This window comes from Candoia aspera, chromosome 6, assembly GCF_035149785.1.
Source record: "Candoia aspera isolate rCanAsp1 chromosome 6, rCanAsp1.hap2, whole genome shotgun sequence".
In the NCBI taxonomy this organism is placed as follows: domain Eukaryota; kingdom Metazoa; phylum Chordata; class Lepidosauria; order Squamata; family Boidae; genus Candoia; species Candoia aspera.
Window position 1 is genome coordinate 27,061,726 of NC_086158.1, and position 17,884 is coordinate 27,079,609.

The window sequence follows — 17,884 nt, forward strand, 5'->3', positions numbered from 1 at the left end:
GAAAGGAAAGTTTGTTCAGAGGAAAGACGCTCTCCCTCCCCATTGAAATAGGTTCAGAATGACTGCTTCCAACAACTTCAGTATGGTGGAAAGCAGTCTTTTTTTTCTGTTGAGGATTGGGAAGTCACCGCCACCTTCCTCCTTCAGAACAGAAGGACACCTTTACAGGATGTCAGAGCATGGATCTTAGGAGAAATGGGGGTTCCTGGTGCCAACTGGCCCTCAGTGTACAGATGTATATGTGTGGAGGAGATAACTTGACCCTTGGAGTGGACTTGTTGCCTTACCTCTGTCATAACTAATAGTAACAAGGAACTACAACCAGATCAGGGGAAAAAATGTATAGCTCTGAGCACTGGAAAAAAAATTTTTTTTCCTTCTCAAATAGCAGGGGAAAAACTTAGACGTGTTGCTACAAAAAGACTGTTAGGTTTTTATGATTTTTCAGTTAACATCTTGCAACTTGGGCATTGTACAAACTGATGTCAGGAAAGCTGTTGATGTAACCAATCTTGTCATATTTTCTCAGAAAAATCTCTGCATAACAAATTAGTGTGAATACTAATTTATTGTTAAAATAAAGGTTGAACCTAGAAACTTAATACAGATTTCCTCTGGTGACAATGTCTCAGATGTAAAAGCTTTTTAATTTTATGGTGTCTCTGAGACTCTGTGTGCTACTTGCAGATAAATGAATTCACATTTGCAATTGCTGGAGCTTTGCTAATTCTGTGAGATCAGTTGAGATGAGATGAGAAAGATGATTTTTGTCTCTCCTCCTTCCCTCTGTTCCCCTTAAAAATCTGCTTTGAAGGGTTGGAGGGTGTATTCCTCCAGAGCAGCCGGAAGGCAGCTTGGAAGACCACAGAGTGACTGAATTACAATGGCCTCCCCCCCCCCCCATGTCATTCCTCCATCAGGGAGTCTTGGTTTAATTTCTGCCTATTGTTTGAGTGGAAGGAGCTCTATTCACAGAAAGTCAGTTTTCATCAACTCATTTTCAGTGAGATTCCTGTCCTTATTTCTTATTTGCTACCTGTCCTACAAATCATAATAAATGAATATATGAAACTATCATTAGAAAGAAATATCAATATGTAGACAGGCTTCCCTCTCTCCCTCCCTCCTTTCAGATCTACTGCATTAAGGGATAGTAAAATCCCACATTGTGCTCCTTTGTGACCCATGACCATTAACAAAAAGGAAAATTTGACCATAGTTTGAAACAATGTTGTAACTGACTTAAAGCCTTCATATATCTTTTAAGGACTTCTAAAATTCCCATACTGTTATGCTGCATGCCAGCTGCATTTAATCACTTTTGACATTTGGAATTGTTGCAAATATTTTAAGGTGATCGTTGCCAATTGTTTAATTCCTCTTATGTCTTTACAAGCAATATAGCAGGGTGGACTATTTGTTTTCTCTTTCAGTGTAACAGTTTTTACTGGCAACTTTTAAAAGCTACTTGACATCACAGAGGTTCCATTATGGTGAGCATAGATCTGATTATTTTATTTTTGTCATTGGATAAACAGAATCATGGGCTACAAGCATGTTAAGTATTCCCTGTAGGGAAGCATAGTTAGTTAGAAAGTTTCTGTAGTAACAGGCCACAATCTAAATAGGTTTATTTTTTTTTCTACCTGCTGTGCATTTAGATGAGATCAACTAGACAGACTTTTCCTCTTTGTTAAAGGTCAAGATTAGCTTTGGAACATGTAGTTTACAAACATCATGTTTTCTAATGTATATTTTCATGGAAGGTAGGCAGATATTTTCTTTAACTATGATAAATTGTTGAAATATGTTTGTAGATATGCATTGACAGCATATTTTCAAACTCTTTCCAACAAGCCATTCAAATCTATTGTTTTATTTACTGTATATGCATGCATGGATTTGTATGTATCTTTAAATTATAGAACAGAAAGTTGACACCAGTATCTATGCTGTATCATCTCACTTTGCCAGTTCTTTAAATAAAATTAAACAATTCCCTGTTCTTAAAACCACCCTGTCTTGTCATGCTAGGATAGAAAATAGTTTACATATAGTTTTACATTTTTGTAACTCCTTCAATATACCAAGTGATATAATCTGTCTATTTATATCTTTAGGAGGGAAAAAAGTCTGCCCCAATTTCCTTTTGCCTGAATTATATCTGTATGCAACATTCTACAGTAATGTGGGTTTTTATGCCCAGAATCTATCATTCAAGAAAAATATCTACCTTTCAGTATGCTACTATGCACTAAGAATACAATATAAGCATCTTCCTTTGGTATTATAGAAAGAATATGGTAAGATACCTTTGGTGAGATGTCTTTCTGAAGGACACAAGATGAGATTGATTTTGTGCATGTACTCCTTTAAAATTGTGTCTAAGCAGAGATACTGTAGATAACCATTGCTGCCATATTATTTTAGTTGCAGATACCATGTTGTCAGACATAGTCTTAAGAAAAGCATTATCAAAGAGAATGATGTTGGTGAAACAGTTGTCATCTTGAAAAATATTAGACTACATAGAGAGGCTGAAAAGCAACTTTTCAAACACTACATTTTGTTGATTACTTCCTTTAGAATCCACTGAAAATTTAGCCTATATTTGTCACTATAGTGCATATAACTCCTAATTGGTGGTATTTAGGAACAGTATATTTGCTTGTAACATAGTCTTCAGATTACAGATCATGGTTGAATTGAATAGTGTGGAAATGCTTGAAGTAAAAATGAGCTGTAGATACTTGTGTCAGGCTCGCAAAATGTGTCCAAACCGATTGGTACTGTCATTATTGTCAGCAAAAAACGCTCTGTGTAGTAACTAAGCCTGGTAACCTAGTTACTATATTTTTATATTACTAAAAAGTTTTAGGAAAAAGCCTTGGTTTACTCTAACCATGATGAATGGTGAGGATCAAAATTCATTGGGCTATCTGTCAATTATCATGGTGTATGTAAGATTAAAACTTGGAATGTAAGAAGAGTAAATGGTGAAAAAGATAACTTATTGTATGAAATACAGTAAAGAAACTTAAAGAAGTTGGATATTTGTGTAACAAAATAAGGACAAAAAGTATAATAGATCTGTATGAATATAGCCTGATCTTGTGGAGTTGATGAATACATGCAGGGAATTGAAGGTGTAAATTTAATTATGAATGAAAGGGCTTAAATGTATGTGAGAAGTACGAACTAGTACTGTATAATCTACATTTTTGTGTGAAACTAGATTACTATGGAAATTCATGAACTGATGGTTGTTTCACATGAGGCATTAGTGAATAGTTATGATAAAAGAATGGGGAGATTCAGGAAAGGTTGTGCAACATTCTGATTGAACGCAATTGGCAAGAAAAGGTTATTTGATTATGTGAAATGAAGGGATGGCGGAAATGAGTCAAGAGAATAAAGAAGAATTATTCAGTCATTTGGAGACCCAAGAATGAAAGAGAATGATGATTCATAAGTATATGTTTAGAAACAGGTACTGCAGGAAATGGAACAAACCATTTTTTTGAAAATTTCAACAATGGCTCTTGGGAAAGAAGGGCATGGAAGAAAAGGAAATAAGTGGAAGAAACCATAGTGAAAGAAGAACAACTGCAAGAAAAGAAAGTATGTGTCTAGTTCAAGAAAATATTAGCAAGTGGAATAATTTCTCAACAGAATGAATAGAAGAAAGGTGATACTATGTGAAAGTTGCTTGAAATAGAGCAAAAAGAATTATGCTACCAAAAGTGTAACAGATGAGTTGAATCATGTAATGAGAAGTATGAAAAAGGATGCTTGGTAGAATAATGAAGTGAAAATGGTGATAAATGAGGGTAGATACTAATACACAGATACACAGATGCACACACACCACCACAACCAACATAATCTACTTGGATTCCTGACAATTTACAGCAAGAAAAAGCTAAAATACATTTTGTAAAACTATTACCATACAAAGAGTAGTCAAAGTGAGCAAAGAATTGTCAAGATTAAAAGAGGCTGACAAAATGCAGTGCTATTAATGGGGGAAAAGTTCTTTTAGAAATGGGTAGAAAGGGCTAAACCAGAGCTTGCAAGACAGTGAATGGAATTTAAGAATAAAAATGACAAAATTATTTGGATGAATGTGGAGTGAGGGAATCTGGAAGATTTGTATAGGAATAATAGTGATATGCTGAAGAGGAGATTTTAAAAGAATCCTGTAACTGCTACTCTCCAAGAAAAAAAATGATGAAAAGAAACTCATAAAATCTGTGAGAATGTTGCAAAATAATAAAGCTGCAGATATATACAGTGTGACTGCAGAAATTTCAACATATGGATGAGATTTACTCATGTAATGGCTGTGCAGCTTGTTTATTGTGTGTCTGTAGATTTCACCTGTGCCTGACAATTGGAAGAATGCCATATGCTCCTGTATACAAAGTAAAAGGTAACAAGATCAAATTCAAAAAAAGTATCTGGGGATTAGTTAAGTGTTCCTGGGAAAATATTTGGTAGAATTCTGATTAAAAGGGAATATGAGGTAACAATAAAAAAAATGGGGAGTATTGGCCTGTTGCTCAATGTGCAGTGGTGTTACAGGTGGAGTCTAAAAAAATCAAGAGGTTGATTATGACTGGGCACTTGAAGCTCCATGTGATATTGATATTCACTTTTTTGACCTCCGTAGATCCTTCTATGAATGTGGTAAGAATGGTATATAATGGAAGTAAAACATATGTGAGAATAAATGGAATACTTAGAGGACAGTTAAAAGCTAAGCAGGGAGTAAGACAAGGATAATTATTTATTTACTACAGGTGATAATATCTAGTTAATATTAATTTATTTGCGGATAACTGTTTAAGGAATGCTGGAGATGTTAAAGGTGTGTTGACTAGGGATGTGAACATATATGTCCTTTGGTATGTGGACAATGTCATGTTGTTGGCTGAAAAGCTGAATGATTTGTATCAAATGTTTGATTTTATGATGCAATGAGGATTATAGATCTGCAAATCAATATATAAAAGATGAAGATACTTGTGCTTGACAGGGAAATTAGGATGAACAATTGCTAGTTATTCATAAATGGTGAAACACTAGATCAAGCAAATGACCTTATGTATCTTGATAGAATGTCTACTAAAGATGGGAAAAGAAAAATTTTAAGAGTGGAAATGGTGGTAGAAAGGTTTTGTGTGGTGTTTGGCATTTTGCAAATACTGAATGTTGGAATAAGTGAAAATGGTTTTGTATAACATTGTACTTCTGCCCCTTTTTATATGGAAGTGAAAATTGGTTATCCCAGAAGAAATATAAAAGTAAGCTGCCAGTGGGAACAGGTAATTGAAGAAATGTGTATGTGGTGGTAAAACAAGTAGTGATTGGGTTAAGAATGGACCAGTGCTGAATGAATGTGGTTTGAATACAAAAGTATGTGACCAGGATAAAAGAGGCAGTTTTGTCATATAAAAAAAAAAGAACTGATTGCAAAACAAACATATAAAGGAAGAGGAATAGCTTGAGAGAAAGGGCAAGTCTAAGAAAGTCATGGTTGGATGGAGCTGATGAGATCCTCAAAATGAGAGTGAGAGATTTAAAACACAAAAAGCAATGTATGAGTGGGTGCATAGAGATGATTGAAACTAAGATTGATTGTGAGGGCAGAAAGATAATGGAGAGATATAGTAAATGGTATTGGTATAAACTAGTAAGTAAATAAATTTTATCATTGTAACCAAACAATGTTTATTGTTGAGTCAAAACAATGTAATATAGCATGTTATATTTATTTATTTATTTATTATTCAATCTTATATAGCTGCCCATCTCATATATATGACTCTGGGAGGATTCATCAATCATCAGTACTTTGGCCCTGATCTCATTGTAAATGGGGCAGTGGAGAACATAGTGAATAATGACATCCACTTGACTGGCACCACAGGGACAGAGATGCTGTTCAACAGGTGCTTACAAATTCTCCTTTCAAGACATGCCAAAGGCATGTCTCCAAGCTAAGGATGTAAAACCATTTCTTAGTATAGCACTAATAATATTAACCAGATATTAGGAGAGGCTAGTACTAGTATTTGGACTTTTTTATATATAGTGAAGAAGTCAAGATAAAAATTTGGATGTCTGAACTGTAATTGCATCTTTATTGGCATCTCTTCAAAAAGTCTATTTTGAATATTTTCTCTGTGTTCCTCAGAGTAATAGATTTGTAGGATAGGTACAAAAGTTTGGTCCATCGATTCCCAGCTGTGTAATAGAGAAAACAAAATTTGGCAAAGTGGGGTTCTTGAAGGCTTTCTACTTTCTTATAATGCTCCAGCAATGCAAGATATGTTCTGATGGTGGATGGAAGACAACCCTATCTTCATCTTTAAGTAAGCACCAGAGGTGCCCTGGGGGAGTCCCAAGAACTTCCTTAAGAATTTGGTTTGGATTACTTCCAACTGAGCAATAACCTTCTCATCCCACCCTTAGATCTCAGCTCCTAGATCTGGCCTACCATTGTCCTGGAATATTTTAAGTGCAGGGCCCACCAGCTGGCCTCCTTTGAAATAGAAAAGCTTCAGAATAGCTCCCACAATCCATTGGGCAGTTTCTAAAATTATGGTTACATGTGTTTTTCATACAAGGGACTTAAGAAAGGTGAAGCCTGGCTATTTAAAGAGGGGAATTGCTCTATTTGTTGGGCATTGACTGTCCACCTATGATTAACATTGCTTCTACCAAAGACCACTACCTAGCTGTATCATAATTTATCCTCAGTTTTTCCCTTTCACAATCATCAGCTTATCTGGCCAATAATCTTCTAAAGCCACTCTTGGTACAAGAAATGAGAGCCATGTCACTGGCATGGTATATACTAAATTTTGTTAGATTTTCTTCTCTCTTCTATCCTGCCTCTAACTACTTCTGCTTCCTCCTTATTTTTTTTTTCTATGCTGTGTATCAGAGAGCTTAAGCCAAGTATGTACTATCCTGATGAAGGAGGTTATACTCTATATGGTATACTCAAGGCTTTCAACCAGAATGTTTCTCTTTCTACTTCACCCTTCCCCAAACTGCTGCCTTCTAGGTATATTGGACATCAGCTTTCAAAATCATCAATCTTCATTGCACACTAGCAATGGGTGCCAGATGGAAAAAACTATATTAATTCCTACCCAAAATAGGAAAAGGGGGCATATCTGAAAACCCAATTATGTTCAATTATTAGATCCTATACTACTAATATACTGTATTTATCTGATAGGAAAATGAAAATTTCTTCATATAGTGAACTGGAAGAGTTTTGCATCTACTGCGAAGAATAGTAGATACTCTGAAAATAGATCAAGATGGAAAGTACAATGACTGCAGACATCACTGCTGAAAAGCATGCATACCTTTGAAGATGCCTTTAAAGTTTAGTCTCTCTTTTCTTCTCTGTTTAGTTACCTTCTCCCCTCATTTATGTCCAGTTTGTTCTCTTCTTTCACTTCCTTCCTTCCTAGTGTAGCTATTCAATTCCTTTATCTTATATTTGTCTTCTTTAATTCTTCTGCTTTTGCTGAAGGAAGGACAGGATTCTATGTGTGTGAAAATTTTATCAGTAAATATAGTAGTTATTTGAAGGTCATAATTTATCTCTTGAAAAAATGTACAGTTCCATGACCTTCTCCCAGAGAACAGCATCCTGACAACCATCTCAATTTTTTTAGACCATGAATTAACCCTATCAGTTATGCTAAAATTGATGGATAGGAATTACAGTTTCAACATCTGGACAGAGCCAGCTTAAGAAAGACTTTTCACATCAATATTTTCCAAGCAATGAGACTGCAGTTCACCAAGTATATTACCTTTTATGGGACTATAGCAAAAATATTGTATTTTACTATTTTTACTCTGTTCTCAAAAAAAAAAAAAAGGTAGGTATATTGAACAGAGCAATGGGTGGGTTGAGTCAACACCTTGATCTGGCTATGCTACAGTAGCTCAGAATTTGAAAATTGATCTAATATGTCCATGATGGAGGAAATTATTGTAATAAAGGCCATAGAGCAGAGGTCAGTAATTTTTTTTCAGGCATCAGGCACCATTTTTCAATCTCATACAATAGCTTTGTATGACCAAAAAAAAATCTGAAATTTTGCAAAATTTAGCTGAACTCAGCTACATTTCAGGATATGTTTACATTTTTAGGCAGGTTTTCATAAAATATTCTCTTAATTTTGAGGGGGAGGCTGTGGATGCATCTTGCAGGTCTGCAAGACTCCAGAATCAAACTCCTGCTATATATTGTATACCTGCTGGTACAATCAGCATCCTTGTTTCCCCTTCTCCTCTCTGGTAACATTTAATAAAGTGCCTCTCTCCCTTATAAAGCATGATATTTTGTCACTATTTTATGAGAATTCCTCCCATCAAGTAAATCCTGAAACAAAAATAACATTAGGAAAGCTCCCAACAGCTGCCTCCATTCAACTAAACAGTATATCGTGAAAGAAGAGAAGGCAGCAGCATCATGTGACTGGTAAATTTCAACACTTAGCACTTCTGCACAAAGCCTACGTGTATATGAATTTAATGGGATGTTGCATCATAGGCAGAAAGCCTGTAAATCAGTCATTTCCAGTTTGGTGTTCTCAGTAATATTGACCAGAACATTGTGGAAGCTGAATTCTAGGAGATTCTTTTTCATATCTGAAGGTCATCAGATTGAGGAGATTCTGAACACATTTGCAAGGTTACCAACTTTTTACAGAAAATTCAGTTCCATACAAATGAAGTCAGATTCACTAATTAACGTAACAGCTCAGATGTTGACTGTTCCTTCTTGGTTACAGGACTAATCTGTTGGTATCATGCCACATTTTCCCCATTAAATGTCATAGGTTAAAATATCAGTTAAAATATGTTGCTATATTATAGCAACATAGGAAATAATGGTATTCTGTGGCTTTGCATGATATCATAAAGTAACATATCTGTTAATTTTATAAGTCAGAGGTGATATAAAACTACATGTTGTTTAAAATACAGACAATACCATAAATTGGAAAGAATAATTAGTCTAGAAATTTGACTTCTCACAGAAGTACACTTTAAAGAAAGAGATTCAACTGGAGCTGTTTCTTCTCAAATGAATTATGAGAATGTGTTTATTTCCTGACCTTCAGAACAATTTCAGGCATACTCTTCAGACTTTATAAAATCTTAGTTGAAATTGGCAAGTACACATGTCTGGAGATAAAAGAAAACCAAAGACTTTGATAATCTCAAGTGGCACTTCAGAATGAAGGTCATTTAACAAGATTTAAATTTCACATTGCCTTGAATCTTCTTTTACAATGTGTTTTCCACATACTTGTCAAACTGTTACCAAAAATGCCTAATTTTTAATTTGTCAGATCAAATTAAACAACCATTAAAAAAAGAGATCCAAGCAGTGTAGTCTGGGTATCAACTGTCAGAAAAGTCATACCTTGTGGCTGTCTTGATCTATATGGATGGGATTTCTGTTGATAAGAAATTGTAAATTACTAATCGAATAAATATTGTAATCAGGGATGCAGCCCTGATATCCCCTTGCTGTTTATCACTCCCTGGGGAACAGATGCTTAATTTGGGCCCATGATAATAAAAGCCTAATGAGCTTCACATCTTACTGGATAGCTTAATAAACTTCAAAGAAAAGGAAACAGGAATATGGGTGTAAGGGTGCATCACTAGCTTTTCATTAAACAAAATGAACAGGAGTCAAGGCCCAGCATGGCTTCTAAAGTTAAAGCTACTGACTAGAAAGCAAATATATGCAGAGAAATGTACAACAAAAGACACTGCTTTTAAAGCTCCAGTTGAGTTTCCATAAATGTTGCTTACAAAAGCCACCATTCTTAATGTTAACAAAAAGTTGTGGATGTGTTCTTCACTAAATCCTCTTTTCTTGTATAATCCACCTTGTGCACTTTATCTCAAGGGTGTTTTATCTGATCTAATCTCGTGCTTATTCACTCTCAGAGATAGAAGCAACAGGATTTATTTTGCACTTAGAATTAGGCATGGCCTCCTTTGGGTCCATAAGAGGATACCTGGATAATGAGAAACAAGCTGAGAAGTAAAAGGTTAAATCAGGTGGTGAGAAAAACATCGGTTTTTAAAGGCACAAATATTTTTTGACCAAGACAAAACAGTTGAAGATATTATATTTTAATCCTGACATTTTAAGGCATATGCAAAATTTTATATGAGCTTCTGTAAAGTTTAGGGTTGAAGGAATAAATGTTGTTTCCACTTACACTGGCAGAATTCTGTTGACTTTCCTCCAGACCGTGCAGAATTTAAAGTTGTATAGTTTGTGCTGGTGCATTGGTAAGAAACCTGAATAAACTTGGCTCAACATTTTTTTCTAGTACAATTCCTTAGATTTGAATGTGGCAAGCCTTGTAGTTCCATAAATTAGCTGTCAGTTTATTTTATTCATTTCAATACAGCAAGAATGTTGTGCTAATCTGTGGCATGCAGTATCAAGAGGTTAGGATTTTTTTTTCCCCCAGTGGACAAAATTAGTTGAAATGCCATAGTTGGGCCCAGCAGGAATATTTAGTTAAACTACATGTATTTCCTTTGGTTCTTATATTCCTGCCTGTGCTTTACTAACATATAGGTGATTTGGAATCATTTCAAATTCTGCCTTATATGGACTAACAACAGAATACTTGAATTATTCTGTTGATAGAACTATTCAAGGAAAAGAACTCTAGCTGATTTTGAGAAAGTTGAAAAAAACTTCCCTCTGTGAGACTGATTCATGCATGGAGATTCTGTATATCATTTGATAAGCTATCACTATAGCTGTGTAAAGATGTTCAGTGAAAATATGGAGAGAGCAGTCTTAATGTCTTTGTTCACACATTCAGTCAAGCTGTGGAAGAAATAAACAGTGTAGATTTTCTCAATCTTTTGACCCTGGAGGAACCCTTGAAATATTTTTCAGGCCTTGGGGAACCCCTGCACATTCAGGCTCAAATATAGGTCAGAAGTTACAAAATTATTATATTCGTTTCATGGGTAGGCCTGTATATATGCATTAGCAGTGTTCTTGTCATGAGTATGGATGGTGAGCAGGAGGAGGGGAAAATGCATGTGTAGTTTAGAGACTTTGAGCTGTCACTCAAGGAAACCCAGAACAGACCTGCCTTGAGTTTTGGGGTTTATCTGTCTGGGTCTTCCCATGCTTCTTCAGTTTGGTAGGATTTTCTGTCTACAGTGGCAGTTAATAAAACACTAGAGACTTTCTCCTCATCTCGGCATGGTCTTTGCTTAGTCAGGACATCAATCCTACCAAACTGAAGAAGCATGGGAAAACCCAGACAGATAAACCCCCAAACTCAAGGCGGGTCTGTTCTGGGTTTCTTTGAATGACAGCTCAAAATCTCTAAACTACGCATGCATTTTCTCCCCTGGATAGGGGCCTCCTCCTGCTCACCATTCATACTCATGACAGTTCTTAAGCTAAAAATAAAGAATGAAACTTACCTCTTTAATGTGAAGTTGCCTGAATTTGAGATATTTTTTTTAAATAAATCATGATCTCCCAGGGAACCCCTAGTGACCTATCATGGAACTCTAGGGTTCCACAGAACCCTGGTTGAGAAACCCTGGTGTAGACAGTAGAAATCACACCTACATATGTTCTCTTTGCATGATTAAGACCATAACCACACTTTGGAGACTGTGGAGCTACATTGTACATATGTGGCATCTCTTCAGATCTTTATGTGAGCATATGAGATTATGAATAGGGCACTGAATGCTATGCAGTCTTGTCTCACTGCTTGATCAGCTACAGTTTTGACATAAAACCACCTAATTAAAGAACAGCTCCATTTGTAGTAATTGATGGGTGATATATACTTCAGAAATGAAAAATAATATTTCCATCGATTTTTAAATGATAAACATATTGATGAGTTCATCATGTCAGTTTACAAGAAGTATGAAAAATATGAAAATTGATCAAATTACTTGTCTGTAGTTTCTTGGATTTTCTTTTTGCTATATTTTAAAAAGTATTTTCTACCTCCTGACCTGAGAACCTCTTGCCTAATGAGCAGATTTCTCAAACATAATAGGTACAAATGCTAAAGTACTTCAGCAAATTTCCCTAATATTCTAAGCTACAATTTACTTGGCTCCTATGATATATTTGAAGTTAGGTAGGTTGTTCTTGACAAATTACTTATGAATTTTTAACTTCATTCTTGACTTCTCACCATATAAGAAGAAGTAGTGTAGTTTCATATAAGTAGCATGTGCTACTTAAATGAAACTACACTAGTTCTTTTGGGGCTAGCTGAAGGATAAGCAGCTGTTGGAGAGTTTCATCTTTTACTTCTCATGAAATGTTTAATTAACATAAATAAACAGTGGGCCTTTCTGTAAAAAGGATGGCAGTGATTGGCACAACATTCTCTTAGTTTGAATGTACTCCTTTGCTGATCTTCCCCCAACATATTGTCTTCATGTTCACTGTGGACCAAAAAAGCCAGCATCTCCAATTACTTCTGCCCCAGTTTGCCACACATAACTAATTTGAAGAAAACTGCATAGTTTTCAGATTCACACAGTACATCTGTCTGTGTCTATCTCCATCTATGAGACAGCATCTCACTATTGGTTCTGATCCAGTGAACTTTGTAGGTATCTGAAGTATCATTTACCATAATATATTGATTGAATGCACATGCCATTGCTAATGATCCTTATAGAAAAAAAACTACTATATATTTTGATCAATAGCTTTTTTAACTGTTAAATACTTAACTGCTCTGGAAAAAATAGTGCTAAGCTAGCATAGTTTGTTCAAACTTTACCTTACTGTGTACTGAGAATTATCCCTTCTAATAAGTTGGTGGATCATTTGTATTTCAGAATCATCATGCAAAAGACAACTGTATGGTTGTTCTGTAACATTAATTTTTGATTGGTTATGAACAGAGGATGGGATGGACAAAGATAAAGAGAAAACAGATGTCTATAATGATTGTATATATTACAATAATTAACAGTATCTAAATGAAACAAGTTTGCTTTCAGTGAGGTGTCATTTGCACACTGTTCCTCTTGAGCATTAAGATACATCATGTACATGATAGCCTTATTGTATACTGTCATCAGAATTCCTATTTGGGGTTTGAGTAGTCACAGAGCGGGATTTACCAGCTGTCAGGAAAAATGTATTGGTGCTTCATTATGACTTAATTTATCTATTCTAATTCTATTTTTTCGCCTGTAATTATTTAAATGCTTGGGGCACCAGCCTAAACTAGAAGACAAACAATACCTGAAATTATATAGTACATACATGGCAGTTTCCATATGGATAGGTAATATTTTAAAAGGCATTATCCATTCTAACCTCTTTAAAAAAATTACTAAGATTGATCTTGGCCTATTTGCTGTACATTTTTGTTTCCATCACTTAGCCAAGGTTCCCTGGTGCTGTACTGCAGTAGAGATTAAGTGACCATGTGCCACATCACCACGAACATAATTTTTGGCAAATTATGATGTCATTCTTGTTGGCAGATGCTGGGAAAGCCTTTAGCCCAGGAGAGGTCAAAAAAGTCACACACCAAGCATTTCTATAAAAATAATTTATTTACAGAAAGCAAAAACAAAAACAAAACATATTTAAAGGACTTAGCTCCCTTTGGAGCAAGCCTTGCTCGCCTACATTGCCGGCAGAGAGAAAAAAAAAGAGGAAGTAAGAACAAGTCCGGGCAGGTTTCCTCCCCCATGAAGCACGTGAGGAGACAATCTAATACAACCTTTTAACCCGGCCAAAATGATTAGGCACATATAGCAGTCTTAATCTGTTAGTAGGAAAACCTCAACACTGTTGCAGAATGCTGGGAAAGCCTTTAGCCCAGGAGAGGTCAAAAAAGTCACACACCAAGCATTTCTATAAAACTAATTTATTTACAGAAAACAAAAACAAAAGCAAAACATTTAAAGTACTTAGCTCCGTTTGGAGCAAGCCTTGCTGAGCTACATTTCCAGCAGAGAGAAAAAGAAGAAGTGAAGAACAAGTCCGGGCAGGTCCTCCCCCCAGGCTATTTTGCATGAAGCACGTGAGAGGAGACAATCAAATGCAACCTTTTTCACTCAGCCAAAATGACTAGGCACAATAATCTATTAGTAGGAAAACCTCAACACTCCCCTTTTTACACTATAGATTAAGTTGCAAACCAATCTTCTCTGACAACTCTTTGTGTCTTGGTACAGGAAGAGGTTTGGTTAAAATATCAGCAATCATGTCTTTTGATTCACAATATTTTAACATTATTTCTCCTTTGCTTATCATATCTTTGATATATTGATATCTAATATCGATATGTTTTGTTCTACTTCTGCAGGCTTCAGATTTTGCCATAGCAATGCAAGCTTGATTATCCTCATAAACAGTTATAGGCTGGTTCACTTCCATGCCTATGTCTTTTAACAAATGTTTAAACCATGTAACCTCATTACAGGTTTGTGTTAGAGAATAAAACTCTGCTTCTGCAGTGGAAAGAGCAACAAGTGTTTGTTTTCTAGAATGCCAGCCTAAGCTAGATCCAGCAAATTGAATTAAAATCCCAGAAGTGGATTTTCTGTCACTGACATCTGCTCCCCAATCAGAATCGGCAAAAGCCTGCAATTTCTCAGTTCCAGAGGCATTTAGCATCAGGCAATAATTCTTTGTTCCTTGCAAATACCTCATTAACCTCTTCAGTGCTGCTTTTCCAGTAGATGTAGGCTTCTCTACCTGTCTACTTAAAATGGCCACAGAATTTGAGATATCTGGGCGAGAATGATTTGCAATGTACAGTAAACTTCCAATTGCAGATCTATAGTTCTCTGCCTCAGTTAATTGAGTTTCTCCTGTATCTTTCTGAAAATCTATTATCATCGGAGTAGAGACTGGTTTACAGTCTTGCATATTAAAATCTTCTAGGAGCTTTTGAATTTTACTACGTTGGTTTAACAGAAAGCTACCATCCTTGTCTCTGTGTACTTCCAAACCTAGGTAATTGGTCACAACTCCAAGGCTTTTTAATATGAAATGGCTTTTCATGCAGGCTTCAAAATCAAGCCTTTGTTTTTCTGTTGATGTGAATAGCAGCAAATCATCAACATAAATGCACAGATACATACAGCCTTGTTTGTCCTTCTTCATATATACACATGGATCTGCTTGTCCTTTTTCAAAACCAAAATTCTGCAGTTTTTCATCTACTTTTTGGTTCCAGGATCTAGCAGCTTGTTTTAACCCATAGATTGACTTCTGCAGTTCACAGACTAGATTCTCCCCTTTTTCATAGCCAGGGGGTTGCTGCATGTATAATCTGTGGTCTAAATCACCATAGAGAAATGCAGTTTGAATGTCATAGTGGTTAACTGACATTCCCTTGAGTGCAGCAACTTTTAACAGTAATCTAATTGATTCACCTTTAGTAACTGGTGCAAAAGTCTTGTCAAAGTCTAAATCTTTCCTTTGAGTGAACCCTTTTGCAACCAACCTTGCTTTATATTTTTGGATTTTGCCATCAGCATCCCTTTTCAGTTTGAAAACCCACCTACAACCCAGACAGCGTTCATTGGGAGGTAGATTTACCAGTTTCCATGTTTTATTTTCTTTCAAGGATGCTAATTCCTGTTGCATGGCAGAATGCCAATTTTGTGCAATCTCAGGTGGTAAAGCATTCACTTGTTCTAAAGACTCAGGTTCTGTGAATATGTGAAAAGCCTTTACTGTTTCAGCCTGAAAACGTGATGGAGGAACGCCTTTATTACTCCTCTGAGCTCTGCGAGGTAATACAGGGCTTAAATTTTGACTCCTATCACTTTCCTGAGAAGCATCTGTCTGATCAGACAGATCTTCAGTTTGCTTTTCTGGTTTAATGTCCTCATCAGGCAAAAGATCACCATCAGCAAGTCCTTGCTGTTCTCTTGTGGTGGTCAGTTCAACTGGAGAGCTAGAATTTAATCTCCCCCAGTTTTGTTCAGCAAAAGATGCGCTTTTGCTAATTATTAATTTCTCTCCCATTATGAACCTGTAGCTCCTCTGGCTTTGTTCATAGCCAACAAAGATGGCTTTCTTTGTTGTGGGGCCTCCTTTCCTTCTCTGTTGTTTTGGAATGTGAACCCATGCAGTGCTACCAAACACTCTAAGATGGCTTACCTTTGGTTTCACACCATAAAACAAATGGAATGGAGTGTCCTGAATCATAGAGTTATACAACCTGTTCTGAACATAACAAGCAGTCGATAAAGCTTCTCCCCAGAACTTAAAACATAATCGTGAATCTTTTAACATGCATTCCATCGCATTTTGCAAGGTTCTGCCCTTTCTTTCAGCAACACCATTTTGCTGAGGGGTGTACGGGTTAGAAAGAATTTGTTCTATCCCTTTTTCCACTAGGAACCTTCTGAATTTGTGAGAAAGGTATTCTCCTCCTCTATCACATTGGAGTGCAGATACAGGCCTAGGGAATTTTCCATTTGCCCATGTCACAAAACTTTTAAATTTCTCAAATGCCTCATCTTTATGTTTTAAGATGTAGATAAATGTGTATCTTGAGAAATCATCAATGATGGTCATTGCATACCTTGCTTGTCCAAGACTTGGAGCAAAAGGACCAATAATATCAGAGTGTACAATTTCCAAAGGTCTAGTTGTAACTCTGTCACTGTGCTTACTCACAGGAGCTTTTAGTGTTTTGCATTCTTTGCAAACTACACAATCTAAGTATTTATCACAGGGTTTTATCTTTAGGTCAGCACACAGCTGTGGCATTTGTGCTATATACTTGTAATTAGCATGACCAAGTCTCCTGTGCATCAGGTGTACACATTGGTCATGATATGGTGTGTTGCCAACTGCAGCCTTGCAGCTTGGCTTCCTTGCATTTTGCACAATGTACAAGGAGTCTTTTAACATACCAGTAGCACACAATTTCCCATTTTTACGTATCTCACAACCATTTTTCTTAAATGTTATGATATACCCTGTTGCAGCCAATTGTGCCACAGATAAAAGGTTTGATTGTAAATTTGGCACATACAACACACCTTTTACAGTTTCTCCTAAGCAGGATAAATACAAGTCACCTTGTCCCATAATTTTGGTGACAAACCCATCAGCCAAAGATACACTTTGTCTTTCAGTTTTAGACAGTGACACAAAAGAGCTTTTACAATTACATAAATGACAACTGGCCCCAGAATCTAACACCCATACATCAGAATTACCCTTCTCAGCAACCTGTGCAATTTGGGTTGTCTGAAGAGCCTTCTTCTGTGTTGCCCTTGTGTTCTTCTGCTCTGTCTTTCTACTCTTGGGTCTCATGGCACAGTCTCTTTGCAAATGTCCAGCTGAACCACAAGTGAAGCATCGCTGGCTGGCTAGTGCTGTGGCCTCAGGTTCCTTTCCCTTCTTTTCCCTCATTTTCTGGTCTTGCAGCTTTCCAGAAGAGATGGGGGGGGATCTTTCCTCTCTCTTCTCCCATTCAGCGAGTAAGCGCTGTGTAACATACGATGGGGTGAGGTCTGCTTCAGGCATAGCCTCCAGGGTACAAATCAGCGTGTCCCACGTTTCATTTAGTGAGGACAGGAGGATATAGGATTTTGTGAGAGGTGTAAATTCCATTCCTCTCTCCTGCAACTCAACAAACAGCTGCTGAATATAATGCAGGTGCTCAGGAAGGCTATCTCCTTCTGCAAGGTAGGCTCTGTACAGCTTTTTCGTCAGAGTAACTTTACTCCCTGCTGTTGCCTTTACATATAAGTCTCTCAAAGCGTCCCAAAGTTGCTTTGCAGACTGCATGCCTCGCACGTGGACTAGCTGATTGTCTTC